Source organism: Pteropus medius, unplaced genomic scaffold (assembly GCF_902729225.1).
Source record: "Pteropus medius unplaced genomic scaffold, Ma_sr-lr_union100, whole genome shotgun sequence".
Lineage (NCBI taxonomy): Eukaryota > Metazoa > Chordata > Mammalia > Chiroptera > Pteropodidae > Pteropus > Pteropus medius.
The window spans coordinates 1,329,453-1,342,471 of record NW_024353790.1 but is presented as its reverse complement, the minus strand read 5'-3'; the positions used below and the strand labels follow the sequence as shown (position 1 = coordinate 1,342,471).

General features: G+C 46.0%; 1 protein-coding gene and 1 long non-coding RNA gene across 4 annotated transcripts in view; one reads left to right on the top strand and one right to left on the bottom strand.

The window, feature by feature from the left end:
* Positions 1 to 5,035, bottom strand: part of LOC120593486 (uncharacterized) — a 15,012-nt gene extending 9,977 nt beyond the window's left edge. Inside the window, exons 1-2 of one of the 2 annotated variants that reach the window (XR_005650380.1) lie at positions 2,877 to 5,035; positions 1,540 to 2,380 (exon numbers count right to left, since the gene is read on the bottom strand). This is a non-coding gene — a long non-coding RNA (uncharacterized LOC120593486). The remainder of the gene's footprint in view (positions 1 to 1,539; positions 2,381 to 2,876) is intronic. The other variant, XR_005650381.1, reaches the window with a different exon arrangement.
* Positions 1 to 13,019, top strand: part of MTHFD1L (methylenetetrahydrofolate dehydrogenase (NADP+ dependent) 1 like) — a 167,009-nt gene that overhangs the window by 124,510 nt on the left and 29,480 nt on the right. The window lies entirely within an intron of this gene.

The following is a 13,019-nucleotide window of genomic DNA, read 5'->3' as shown; positions in this document are numbered from 1 at the left end:
AGATCAGTGGTTGTAGGCAGGGGAAGGTAGAAAGGACCATCTGCAAAGAGGCCCGAGGGAACTTTTTGGGGGGATGGAAATACTCTGTATTTTGTTTGCAGTAGTGGTGGTTCCATGACTGTATATATTTGTCAAAACTTATAGACCTACACCCCTAGAAAGGATGAATTTTACTGAGTGTAATTTAATCGTACTCAATTCACAAAAATGAATACTGAGAAGAGCTTGCTTTGGTATTCTTTAGAGTGGCCTCAGTGCTGGCAGCCCTTCAGTGCTAAAGATCCCCTGAGCTTTGGTCTTTGCTTAGGAGTAAGAGCTCAGCTGTAGTGCAGGCCCAGAGAGGCTGCCCACCGAGAGAGACAGGCCATGAGGATGCCAGACAGAGCAGGAAGCGATGGAGGAGAAAATTAGCATAGTTCGTAGCCGGTCCTGTCTTGTCCTATACAGATTCGAAATCCCACAGTAGTTCACCCAACAAATTCATTCATTCATTCCTTCAGCTAATGTGCTTAAGGCACCGTGCTCACTGCTGGGCAAGCCCCGCAATGAAGATGCTTTCTGCAATTCAGGCAGCTTACAGCTAGTAGAGGTAGGTAGAAGTGAATTAACAAAGAAAACGGTTTGGCATAAAAAATAAGAATCAGTAAACGATAACCTTAGCTAGTTTCTGAGCATGTGATAGTCATTAAACAAAAATCATAATATACTTCAAAATCTTGGGAATCACTAAACAAATATATGTTATGAATCTTCTCCCACCCCGACTAATAACACATCTTCCACCATGTAAGTCCAGTTCTAGAAAATGGGAATTCTGTGAGCCACAGCTTATGCGTGAGCACCAATTCGTCCCTCTACTGCCCCTGGAATGTGACCAGTTAGAAACTAACTGTGCGGGGAACGGAGGCTGCAGGCCTGCGGGTTTCCTGAAGAGGACCCTGCCCTGCTCTCTCCCCAGCACCCCTGTTTGCTATGTCCCCAGCACCGGGCCGAGCTCCCCGAGTGGCCACAGCAGGACAGGGCGGTGAGTGAGGAAGGAAGCGGTGCCTGACTAAAGACATTCCTGGAGGTCAGGAAGCTGTCTCAGGGAGGCGGTGGCCTGCGAGGCCTGCTGTCTGTGACAGAGCCGGAAGCCGCGTGTATCTGGGGGCCACCACTGGAGGCCAGGATCACCTAATAAGGGCCGGTATTTACTTTTACTTGACCCTATTCTGGGGCCTGTCACCGTCCGCTAAAATGTTTCTACCATTCATCACCTCGGTGGGTGACATAATGTAGTAAATTCCTGCTGAGATGACCAAGAGAAAGGGGCACAGGGACACCGGAGGGGCTGGCTCCTGCAGGTGGGAGAATCCCAGCATAATGAATCACTCTTACTCCTTAATCACTCAACTCGGGTTTATTTGCGTGCCTTTGAAATGTGTATTCCTCAGCCCACTCCAGAAAGAAAGCCCAGACTGAGACCTCAGAATCAGAAAGCTGCTCAATTTTTATGCAGTGTTCATGCATTCATTCACTCACTCATTCATTTGTACCTACAGTACGCTCGCAGTGCTGTAGACCACGTAGAGATAAACAAGATCCAGCACTTCCCTCAGGGGCCTTATGACAGTCCGTAGTAAGTAAAACTGCACAAGCACAGAATACTGCAGGCTTCATAACGAAGGGAGAAATCCCTTCCTGGTGTGTCCTCAGGGGAGGCACACCCCTCCGGCCTCGTAGTAGATGTCAGAGTGGAGAATTGCAACACAAGCAAGTTCCTCCTCAAACAGTAAATGTCTCCGGCCTTGCTGACTTCGGGAGACCACGTGGTGAAATGCTGGAGAGTTCAGGTTTGCCTCCTCCAGATTTAGCTTTCTAAATATTTACTTTTACCCTCCATCTGTACTTATAGGCCAGATTTGTCAACCATTTAATTATTTCATCGTGTTCTATTTAGTGACTGCTTTAATTGTCGTCGATCACCACAGTAAAATAATAATAATAACAATAGTAATGGATGCCATTAACTGGCGTAGACCACGAGTCCATCTCGCTTCCCCGTGCCGTGTGCATAGACGCACCCAATACATGGATTACTCAACTCGTGGACATCTGAGACCTTTGCTGCCATTCTTACCTGCACTGACAGTGTTTTCCACCTTGCTGTAGAGAGGTAATTTTTCCTTCTGCAAATAACTATCTTCGTTCCTAGTAAGCTTCATGTGCATTCCCGCCTCCCTTTAGTGACATAGGGATGAAGTCTTTCCAGCACGTTATGGAAAGTCTGACCAAAGATGTTTCTGGAGGTCAGGAAGCTGTCTTGAGAGTGCAGGATTCTTGCCCAGCATCCCTGCACTTCGTACACATCCTTGTGAGAAATAGTCTAGCCAGTACAGATCTTTGTGGGGAGAAAAGAGCGAATTATTTTTATGATTTTCAAACTCTGTATTCTAGAGATTATTCTGTTATGTTTCCAAAATGCTTTCAAAGCTTATGGCTTATAGTGTTCAATAAACCTAATAGCTGTAAACACTCCAAGACGATCTTGTGCCAAAAAAAAATTCAGTAGGTGGTCTCTGTCTTGTGGTCTCATTGTTTTGATATTGCCTTTAAGTTTCTATAATTTACGAGGGCTGTTTAATCATTTGGCATAAATTTCATGACATAAAAATACTAGTATGTAAGCAAAGTATATGAAATGATTTGAGAAGTAAATTACATCCCACGTGGAAAAAGACCAGAAAGACAGACAGCAAAATCTTAACACCAGGCCATGACATTATGAATAGCTTTTTTTCTTCTCTTTTCTGTTTATTTCAAGTCACTACATTGAGCACATGTCACTTTTAGAACAAGAAGATACGATAAATAGGGAGATGGTAAACTAAAAGTACCTGGAAAAACTATTTAACGGGGGCCAGTTGGTGGCACAAGGGTCAGCGTGTGCACAGCAGGTAGAATCACCTTGCTGTTAAAGTCCTGCGGTGCTTTAACACCTGAAAAGTTGGGAAACTAAAGAAAGGACAAAAGAGCTAGAATGTTCTATAAGGAATACGTTCTTAAGTGTGGTCTCGTCTGATGTTTGCTAGCTCCAAATCCAGTGAAGATCATTGTTTTCCACGTTAATTTGTCGTGGGGTCCCTCTCGCGTTCTGTTTTGGGGCGGTGCACTGTCAAGCAGCTGGCACAGAGAGGCGTCCGACCACGTGCGAATTCCTAGCAGACATTGGTTTGGTGTCAGTTCCTGGTGCACTAAGCTGTTCTCCTTTGACATCACCCTGAGGCAGTGAGAGGCTTCTGAAGAACTTAGAAGTCTTACAGACGTGAAGGCTTCGTTAGTGACAAACATAGGACATAAAATCAGGACATGAGGGCTCTTTAAGACAAGAATCTGGGCCAGCATCTTGGAGTTAAGCAGTCTGGCCGGTCACCCAGAAGGGATGATGACATCTTATGGCATTTAGGTGGCGGTCAGTGCCAGTGAGAGCTGTTCTGGGGGCAGGGCAGCTACTTGAAACTGTTGGGAAATGGACCGTGAGTGCTTTCGTGTCACAGACTGATGAGGAGAGCAAAGCATCTCGGCTGGGGGCAGTGCGAGATGCAGCAGGTCGAGCGCCCCGGCCTGCCCGGGCCGTGGTCCTCACCGGGCAGTTTCCCTGTCCTTCCCGTCCTACAGCCTGCACTCCGGTCCCTGTGCCCTTCCTGGAGCCGAGGATGTGACCACGGGCACTGCATGTATGTGCGTCCATTTTTTCCTCCCGCGCTATTGGTGCGGGCTGGACCCCTGCGGTGTGGATTTCTGTCTAGGGAAAAGGGACTCAACGTTCAGTGGTAAAGTGGGCAGTTTAACGAACGGCCACTGGTGCGGTCTTCCTTTCCATTCGGTGTGACCCGACCCGGCCACGGCTCTACCCAGGTGCACCACTGACGCATGGCTTGGCTGGACTGTGGAAAGCAGGAAACAGTGATGTCACCCTCGGCTAATGCCGGGTGGAGCGGTACCGGCCGGGGTGGGGGAGGGGAGCCAGTGAGAGAGAGCCGTGCCCCCCCACCCCACCCCCCGCCAGATCATTGCCATTTTGTCCTTTCTCACGTTTCGGCTACGCTCACTTCGTTTTCCGTCCTCCCTGCTCTGTACGAGCACGTCCTGAGCGTCGCGTTTCCGCTGGCTGCGGTTCAGGTCGGTGCTGAAGCTGGTCTCAGGGTCCGTGGGGATGTTTTCTCCTCGGAGGACGCGGACGGGCCCTGCTTAGGGACGCGTGGTTACAGACCCTCTTCCCTCCCTCAGGCACGGAGGCCAATTAATTCAGACCTCGTAGGTTTATCTCAGATGTATGACTCCTCGCAAATTCCAGAGATTTATGGCCGGTGACACAGTGAAGAAATTAAGCATTTACTCCCCAAGCCGCACTTTAAATGAGATGGACGGAGCCTCTGCACAGGGCCTTCCTATCTCCCGTGCTCCGTGGCCCTGAGACGAAGCGGGCTCGCCTCGCACCCTGCCCGCGAGCCGCCCGTCCCCATCCGGCCGCCCCTTCTCGGGACCCTGTGTCCTTTCACTCCGTTCCTGGGGATCGTGTCGGTTTCCTCTTCCGCATCCAGCTCAGGTCCCCGTCCCCGTCCCGCTGCTTGTCCTTATCTCTACATCAGAATTTCCTGCTTTCTCCCAAACAGGTCGTTTCCCTGGCCCCGCTGGGCCTCCGCTCGCTTGCTCTCATCCTGCCGTCCCCACAGCAGGTTGCCCGGTCACCTCGCGTCCAGAGGAAGCGCCACGTGCGTGTGTCTGCTCAGTAGGAGAGCGGTCATTCCTGTCTTTTCAGTGTGGATGTTTAGGGGAAGGCAAGGCAGCCGGCAGCATTCTCGATTCCAGAAACTAGTTATCAGATGGATGACACAGAGGAGGCTTTGTGACTCACGACAGTGATGTTCACCTCTCTGTCACATAAGGTAATCTAGGTCCGGTGCGTTTGTTGAGAGGATCTTTTTTCCTGTAGTTGGATGCTAATTTGTTTTTAGCAGAAAGATAAAACGAAATGAAATCAGCTTCTCAGCCGGGAAATGTGCTGAGTAATAAGGTTACCGGATATTTCTGTTATCGAGTTAAATGTTTAACCCACTGCTATTAATCCCCACGTGTGGGCTCCGTCCGTCTCCCTCTCTACGAACCTGGAAAAGAGGGCTTACAATGCCTAAGTGTCCAGCCCTACGATCAGGATATGTTGACCTTTTGCTTGCTCCAGGGACTGGCGAAATATTGGCCTATTCCTCTTCCGCTTTTACCTACAGCCCACTTGTTTTCTCTCTATTTTTAGTTTGGATTCAGAGCATAAAATTGACAGCCAAGGTACACCCCAGTTCAGAACTTCTGAAAGACATCCATAAAATTATCTGGTACTCGTGGAGTTTCTCTTCTGTGTATCTTTATTGCATTTGTTATACTTTGATATCCCAGTTTTTACTAAGAGGCATATAATCAGAATCAGCGAAGCAATTTGTGCAAGGAAAACAAAATTAATACAAACCAAAATACCAGTTTTTCAAATTAAATGGCCCTAGAGTCAGCTTGACAGTGCTAAAAAAGTTTGGATGGAAAGAGAAGCTAGACTTAACAGAAAATGTCACGCTTTAAAACTGGGATGGTAATTTGTGGGACAAATATAATTGATAATATCTAGAACTCAGCAGTTTACAGGCTTAACTATATACATGTTCATTAAATTATACACCTGTGGGTATCAGATTAAATGTTAAAATAAATAATGCATTACATGTCTCTATAAAATATTTGTGATATACTGCTCTTGAGAGAATCGGTTGTCCTTTAGTCTTTCCTGGGTATCACTGAAAATTCAAAATATTTTATACCAGCAAGGATAGCTAGATCAAATTAAATCAGGGGATAAGTGTAAAGTTGTTACAAGTACTATTAGGGATATAATTTCTGTTTAAAAAGTCCCTGGAAGACTCTGTTGAAGTGCCTGCATTAGTGTGTGCCCCAGCCATTTGTAACAAAGGTACCACAGTCTGCTAAGTAGAGAAGCTAGGGCTAGGAACATAAGTTGCTGCATCTCTTATGGACATCAGTCTCCTGTTTGAGATTCATTCCCACCCCGAGAATGAGCTCTGGAGAGTGTAGGACCCGTGAAAGTCACCTGTCATGCTTCCTTACACCTTCTAAAATCCATCATCCAATTCCCAGATTTATCTGCATTTCTCCTCTGAATAGAGACTTACTCAAGCTCCAGACTTTCCCCCAGGACTGGTGTTGGGGAAATGGTGCCCGAGACCCCTACTCGCCTCCAGTCACTCCATTTCACTCTCAAGCCCACCTCTGCCTCGTGCTGCCAGCCCCACCCAGCTAAGACTTATTGCGTTTATTTCCTTTGGGCGTCCTATTCTTTTACCACGAGATCTCTTGTTAATTGAAGCCTCCCCTGGGTAGGGATCATGTTCTCTTCGCCTTTCCACAATTGGAAGTTCAGAATAGAATATACTGTTGGAGCCAACTGTGGGGGTAGCCGGCCAGCTCCATGGGGAGCAAGGGAATCTTGAAGGAGTCCTCCGCCAGGGTGAGCTGGCCAGTCCTAGAATCCCGGGCTTGGGTTCCTCCAGTCCGGGAAAGCACGTCTTCTGAGAAGCAAATAGGAGAGGCTCAATTCCTACCGGTCTCATCTGCTCATAACGCCAACCTTTCAAGGTCAGTGCCATAGCCTTTCTTATCAAACCAGTTACTGACGAGCAAGACTTTAGAACCAGGTCCAAATGTATTTTCATTCATGTGCTTAGATGTGGACTTACATACAGATCAAATGTCCCACCAAATTGTATTACTTGGCAGTACGGCCATCTCTGTGGAAACTGCTTGTCTGCATTCTGCATCGATGTATCTCAATCCTCATTTCAGTCTGCGTCGTCATCGTCATCATCATCATCATCATCATCATCATCATCATCATCCTAATGGCTGTTTCAACCACAGGTCAGACAGTCTTCCCAGGGCTTTACGTAGATTACTTCATTACCCTTCATACCAGCCCTGAGAGTGTGGTTGGTGATCAATGGCAAAGGACAGCTCTAGAGTTCTGTGAATATTAAGGCTTCTGCGATCTTTGTCGAAGGATCATTTCGATGTTGAACATCTCGATGTTTTCTTTTCAGTAGGTTGGTAAGTTTGTATTCATGGTGCTATGTATGCTGAGCACTGAGACACTTAAAGAAGCATAAAACACCATGCCACCCTCGGGTGAATAAGGCATCAGCACCAGAAAACTTAAAACAAATGGTTTTTGCAGTTTTCTTGCCAAAAGAAAAGTGTAAACGATAAACGCAATAGAACTTCAAAGAAAGCAAAGACCACAGTGGGTCTTTGCGTAGGCTGGAAAGGTCAGTTAGAGTGTGGGCTTCAAATGACATACTGGAGTATACAAGGGTATTTGAGATTCTGTGGGCAGAGGACCACCCTGACAGCAACCTCCTGAAGGAGGGGGGACTGAGGTCGGGAGACCTCGAGGAGCCTGTGCCGATACCTGAGTGGATGTCATGGGCCCAGGACGGGAGCAGTGACAGAAGGAGAGGGGAAAGCGTGTGTGGCCAGGAGACCAGTAGAAGCCACAGGAACTGACAGGACGTGGAATGAGAGGAATGGGATCCAAGGGGACTCCTGAGGGCCTGGAATGATGGCCCAGGAAAGGGCAGACGGTGAGCTGGCGTTGCAGCGGAAGTCCTTGCCCAGCGAGCGACGTGTCATTGGAGATGCCTGGTGGACTTCCTTGTCAAGTCATCCATCAGACTGTTAGAAATTAATTTAGGAGAGAGTCCAGGGCTAAACTTGGGGAGTTTTTAGACTGGGATGATAATACACTATTTGCTTCTCAGAAGACGTGCTTTCCCGGACTGGAACCCAAGCCCGGGATTCTAGGAGTACTCGTGTCTCCTGTGGAAAAGGCGATGGGCAGAGAACCTCCTGGACGCGCCCTTGAGGTATCCTCAAAAACAGGTATTTATGGAGGTGGGGGTAGAGCATTCGAGACAGAGCAATGGGCAGGAGCCTGACCCCAGAGGGCCTTAGATTCAGGCTATACTTAGGAGTTGAAGTGAGTCAGACCATTCAGAGGCCTCTGCCTCTCACAGCTCCAGGGCACTGTTCCCAAGCAGTATGTGTGAATGTTGAGTGGTCCCTGAGGTCGTGCAGGGCCACCTCCTGCATCCCTATGATGCAAGGTCTCTGGATCATTTTTTACTTCCTTTAATGCAGAAAAGCAAAACTTCTAGCAGTTTTCCTCACCTAGGCTGTGTGAGCACTGTTACAGGTTGGATCTTGTATTAGGTAACCAGGAAGGCCTGAAGTGTCAAAATGGGCGGCTCCAGGACGAGTTGGGGACAGATGAGTTGTTTTTGCACTGTGATTGCCTGTATGGAGGAAGTGTGAAATACTATTTCTATATCCATTTAGTCTTAAGCCTCAATAATTTGGTGTCTGAATGGGCTGTTATTTGCTACCGGTCAAAGCTTTTAAGGTTGTTTCCAACTACATTACACACACACAAAAAAAAGAATTGTCCTATAAATAAAGGAAGTAATCTCTTCTCTGAGGTATCATGCATTATTTATCTGGCTTACACAAATATTTTCGATCCGTTAGAATCCTCCATTTCGACTTAATTTGCTGCTCTGTCAACAATTATTTTAAGTCCATTGGGACCAGTAACCTAGGTTTCCATGATCATTGCTCTGTCTTTTTTAAGGCATACTTGAGGCTACTTCCAGGTGGCAAAGAGTCAACCTGTCATCAAAGCCATAAAATCACAATGATTTGTGAAAAGTCCTCTTTTGGAAGTGTAAATCCCAACTACTGCTCCTGTTAAGAGACAGTTTTAGTTTTCGCCTAAAAATGCTGACAAGGACCGGTCTGCAGACAGTCAGCTCTCCAAGGTAAGGGTGGTCGGTCCAGCTCCCGGATCCATGGCGGACTGCACTAACAATGGGATTGCACTACGAGATCCAGTGGGCTTCTTTGAAGTGCTTCTAGTTTTTGTTTGAGGCATAAGTTGGAACCTTATATCTTTCTTAGGAGTGGGAAGTATCTCAGACAGAAAAAAAAAAAATGATTGCTACAACCACATCACTGGGAGAAAAAAACAAGTTTCAGGAAGAATAATAGTAAGTTTATGAATTCGGACTTCAGACAGGCTCTTTTATTTGGATAGGAAATAGTTAATGATCATGGGAAGCATGGTGGGAATCTCTGGAGCCCTGAAAAACATATGCCCATAAATCCTTCTCTAGCACATCTTTGTGATCACAGATTCAAGCCGAGGACAGTGATGGAGAGCCCAGTTCATATCAAGCGTACCACCCCACCCCCACCCCCGCATCCTACCTGACATCCCATCCTCCCTCCTGACACTGCTTTCTATGTATTATTACTTTAAAAACAAAAACTCTGCCTACAATATAGTTCAGTCAACTTCCACAGATCTTCAGTCTAATTTTCTTTCTTTTTTTCTGGATCTCCTCTATGGAGCACACAAGCTGACACCTTTCTAGCCCCCAAATAAGCCATTCCTCTCCACTAAATGTAATGCTTAATCCAAAAAGGATCCATCGAAAAGAGGGGGAAAGATACTGATGTCTGGAGAGTTTCAGGACCAGAATGGTTGTCTCTAAATATATACAGTGATTTTATGTTTATAATGTTTAGCGACTTGGAGAAATAACTGAGTTATTTAGTAGGAAAATAAATGAGATGCGTAGAGCGTAATGTCAACCATGTAAAAATGCACAGAGGAGCAAGTAGAAATGTAATTTATGTAAACAGCAGGTGAGCAGTTCCTATGGATACTGCCACAGAGAGAGGAGAGCATCCTAGACTTGTTTACATAAATTACAGTGTTCATAAAAATTAAAACCATAGTCAGAACTTACATTTATTGAGCATTTGCTAGGTGCCAGATGGCGTTCTGAGCAATTCACGTGTATTAACTCATTTAATGCTCCCTGTGCTCCCTCCAGGCAGGTAATGTCCTTGTCCTTGGTTTACACACAGGGACACAGAGAAGTTAAGTAGCTTGCCCTGATCATAGAGCCATAAGTGGCAGAACCAGGATTCAGCCCTGGCATTGCCTCCTTGGAAATATTATGCCGTCTTCGTGCTGATGATATGCTCTCATTTCATCCTCTGAGTTACTGAACGTGACCCTTGATTCTGGTAATGAGCTAATTAGAAAAAGTGGCCTCAAATTATCCACTCTAAAACTAACATTATGGGAGCAGGACCTTATTACTAGATAACCATTAATTCCATGTAACCTTTAGAATATTAACAACTTAGAATGAACTCTCTAACTGATTTTTCTGGTTGAGTGTCAGAAGGCAAACATTTTAACTGCGACAGGTTGAGATTTTCCTATGGCTTTTCTGGTCGAAATTTGCAGTGGTTCTTCTCTCCTAGCCAGAATAACGTCCGCCACTTTTTATTTATAGTGTGGATCTTGGAGTTTCTGTCACCCATTAGTTAATGTGCTTGGGGCAGGTTCAGGATCGTTTTCTAAGAGAAGGTCCTGGCCTCTCCCTCTCTTTGGGTTGTTCATCTCTTCTGGCGAGAGACTTGATTTGGTTCTTTGATTTCACTAAAGTATTGTCAACCGGACCGGCCAAACGATTGATCTACTCGGCATAAGAACACATTCAGTCGGCATGATAGAGTAGATTCACCTTGTGCCATCACCAGAGACTATGACCTTGAACTGTCAGCCTCCTGACTTGTTATCAAAAGACTGCTTGGGAAATACCGTCTCTGGAGGGTTATCTGAAGACTGCAGTCTGTCCCTCTGGATCGATGTCCAGCGTGCTACTGAAGGACACTGTCCATTCACCTGGGGCCCCCTCTGGAAAAGCTCACAGAAGAGGGTCCTCGGGGTTCAGCGGACTTCTCCGTGCTCCTTTTGCACATGGGACTAACCCCTAGTGATCAAGCCTGTGTGCCTGTCTCATTCCCCAGAAAGCAGTCAGTCCTGGGAGGGCAGAGACCTCATCCTGTTTGTCTCTGAGTTCCAGATGCCAGGCCCAGCACGTAGCACACAATAGGTCCTAGTTACTGAATGAATTTCTTCCAGTCCTGAGTGACAGTTGTGTCCCCTTTTGCTTTTGTTGTCAAGAGGTTCTAAAACTAACGCAGAGCTCAGCTCTAACAATTGTAGGTTGCCTGGACCACATATCTACTTTCCTGCTGGATCTTGACTTTTATTCAATATATATTTTCCATGATCCTGATTTCTAGCAACCTGATTCTTAAATTTTCTTATAAGGTATGCTTCCTCAAATTCTTTGCTGAAAATCTCCCCTTTCTAGAACAGACACACAGTAGATTAGGGAGACAAGATACAAATCATGATACCACTCCAGAATGAGCCAGGACCTAAGAGTTCTAGACTTTCAAGAAAAAGGACACAGTAGGATGGTGATTCCTACCTTATCTTTCTCAATTAAAACACTCCAGGGAATGGTTTTACCCTGGAGGAAAGCAGTGTACAAAATCCCTCTTTCCATTGCTGCTCACAGACAACCCATGGCTTATGTACTGAGGGTTTGTTTTTAAGTTCTTTTCCTGTTTCATTTCTGTACCTAGTTAGAACTGAAGCTGATTTATCACATTGATGTTTTAATGAAATATAAATAGCTTCACAAAGGGAGATGAGAAAGATGTGTATCTAGAGTCCTTGACACTCTGGGAGGGTCAAGGCCATGTCGGGGTTTGGAGAAGAGCAAGAAGTGTGGGAGCATTGATTGTCAGCGTCTGTCACGTCCGTTTTTGACCTAGCGGTGGAGGCTGCATTTCTAATCTTACAGAAATTTGTCAGTATGCTTTGCAGAAATGTGTGTTTTGTTTGCTTGCTTTTAAGGATGACCTACAGGCTGAGGGCCAGCAAGAGTCATTAATTCCATTATACCTTTGCAAATTTTTCAGTATGATAGATGGTAATTAGCCTACAGAGGCCTATTTAATCCTGTATCATGAAATTTATGATAGAGCCGTATCATGAAAATTATGGTTTATGGGTGTCTATGTAATGTGGCCCCGCGAGAAGGGAGAGCTGTGGCTCAGGCACACCCAGGCCCATTTCTACAGCAAAGCCCTGGTCTCCTTCCTTCTGGGGCTCCTGCCGCTGCCTGCGTGACTGGGTGTGGCCTGGTCAAGTGAGTTGCGTGGAGGGGCATGTGGAGCTGTAGACCAAGGATTGTTTTTCACTGTTTTGATTATTTGATAGCACGTCACCGGTATCATGCATTTCACAAAGCTTCTAAAGGAACTTTTTTTTTTTTTTAACCAAAAGTGAGAGACCATCTCAGTGAAAGGCAGGGCAGTGCAGTCGTGAGCACACTGAACAGGAAAGTAAGACATCTGGACTCAGAAATCCTCCCTCTGCCACAGAGCGGGTCCTTCACCCCTGCTGGGGGGATGTCCTCCGGTCTCTCTCAGCTCCCGGAGTCTGTAGTTCTTAACTGGGTGTTGACTGGTGTTTTCATAAAATCAGAACATAAAATCTGAGAATGTTGTTCTTTTTGATGAGAAATGACAACTACCGAAGCTGCTATCAAAGGTATCAGGTGCTTCCCGAAGTAGGAAGGCTCTTCTCTTACCATTTTGTTAAATGATTTTTAATCCTGAAAATTATTAGAGATATTAAATATTCTCGCTAACCAAACTACTATGGAGATTGGCATTTCCCAGTGCAGTTTCTCATGTGTCCCTGACACTGTTTAAAATACCCGGTCCAGGGGCTGACTGTGCTCCCTGTCCCGCAGGCATGTATAGATCAGCCACGAGGTAGTAAAGAAGGGCTCGTCCCCAGTATATTACATGATGCACTGGAGAGTCATCCATTTTATTTACGAGTAAGTCTCTACTGTCAATGGATTTTGGCTTTACTTGGTTCCAGACTCAAATTCTTCATGTAATTTAGGGAGAGAACAGTAGAGACTTGGAGAAGGACATTAGGATTTAAGTGAAGGGCAAAGCAGGCCAAGGTCACCAAGCGG